We start from the raw sequence: 1,584 nt of genomic DNA on the forward strand, positions 1-1,584 counted from the left end.
GACTTCACTAATCTTTTTCGCTTCACATATCTATAGAAGCTTTTACAGTCAGTTTTTATGTTCCCTGCAAGCTTACTCTCATAATCTATTTTCCCCCTCTTAATTAATCCCTTTGTCCTCCTCTGCTGAATCCTAAACTGTTCCCAATCCTCAGGTTTGCTGCTTTTTCTGGCCAATTTATGTCTGCTCCTTGGATATTATGCTATCCCTAATTTCTCTTGTTAGCCACGGTTGAGCCACCTTTCCTGTATTATTTTTATGCCAGACAGGGATGAACAAATTCTGTAGTTCATCCATGCAATCTTTGAATGTTTGCCATTGCCTATCCACCGTCAACCCTTTAAATAACATTCCCCAATCCATCCTAGCCAATTCGCGCCTCATAACATCGTAGTTTCCTTTATTTAAATTCAGGACCCTAGTCTCTGAGTCAATTACGTCACTCTCCACCTTAATGAGGAATTCTATCATATTATGATCGCTCTTCCCCAAGGGACCTCGCACAACAAGATTGCTAATTAATCCTTCCTCATTACATAATACCCAATCTAAGATGGCCTGATCTCTAGTTGGTTCCTCAACATATTGGTCCAGAAAACCATCCCGTATACACTCTAGGAATTCCTCCTCCACAGTATTGTTACTAATTTGGTTAGCCCAATCTATATGCAGATTAAATTCACCCATGATAACTGCTGTGCTCTTATTGCACGCGTCTCTAATTTCCTATTTAATGCAATCCCCAACCTCAGCACTACTGTTTGGGGGTCTGTATACAACTCCCACTAACGTTTTCTTCCCTTTGGTATTTTGCATCTCCACCCATAAAGATTCCACATCATCTGAGCTAATATCCTTCCTTACTATTGTGTTAATCTCCTCTTTAACCAGCAACGCTACTCCACCTCCTTTTCCTTTTTGCCTGTTTTTCCTGAATATTGAATAGCCCTGGATGTTGATTTCCCAGCCTTGGTCACCCTGGAGCCATGTCTCCGTAATCCCAATTATATTGTATCCGTTTACATCTATTTGCACAGCTAATTCATCTACCTTATTACGAATGCTCCTCGCATTAAGACACAAAGCCTTGAGGCTTGTTTTTTTAACACTCTTAGTCCTTTTAGAATTATTTTTAACTGTGGGCATGTTTGACTTACACCCTTGATTTCTCTGCCTCGCACTTTTGCTTTTCTCCTTCCTATCTTTTCCTTCTATTCTTGTTTCCCTTTTCTCTGCCTCCCTGCACAGGTTCCCAACCCCCTGCCATTTTAGTTTTAACCCTCTCCAACAGCACTAGCAAACACCTCCCTTAGGACATCGGTCCCGGTCCTGCCCAGGCAGGCTTAACAAGGCCAATCAGGGGAAAATAGCATCTGTGTGTCCGACGTTGCTGGGGGCGGGACTAGAACCCGGAGGGCAGCAGTCCTGCCCCCAATGCATCTCGGTGAGTAAAATCCAGCCCTTTGTGTCCTCCTCACAACTTGCTTTCCCACCTATCTTTGTATCATCAGCAAATTTGGCTACAGTACACTCAGTCCCTTCATCCAAGTCACTAATATAGATTGTAAATAGTTGGGGCCCCAG

At 42.9% G+C, this 1,584-nt stretch overlaps 1 pseudogene; it reads right to left on the reverse strand.

The window, feature by feature from the left end:
* Positions 1-208: 208 nt before the first annotated feature.
* On the reverse strand, positions 209-1,267 carry LOC147120569 (uncharacterized; annotated as a pseudogene).
* Between the last annotated feature and the right edge of the window lie 317 nt (positions 1,268-1,584).

Source organism: Somniosus microcephalus, chromosome 4, assembly GCF_052327205.1.
Source record: "Somniosus microcephalus isolate GS21.2 chromosome 4, FLI_Smic_1.0, whole genome shotgun sequence".
Lineage (NCBI taxonomy): Eukaryota > Metazoa > Chordata > Chondrichthyes > Squaliformes > Somniosidae > Somniosus > Somniosus microcephalus.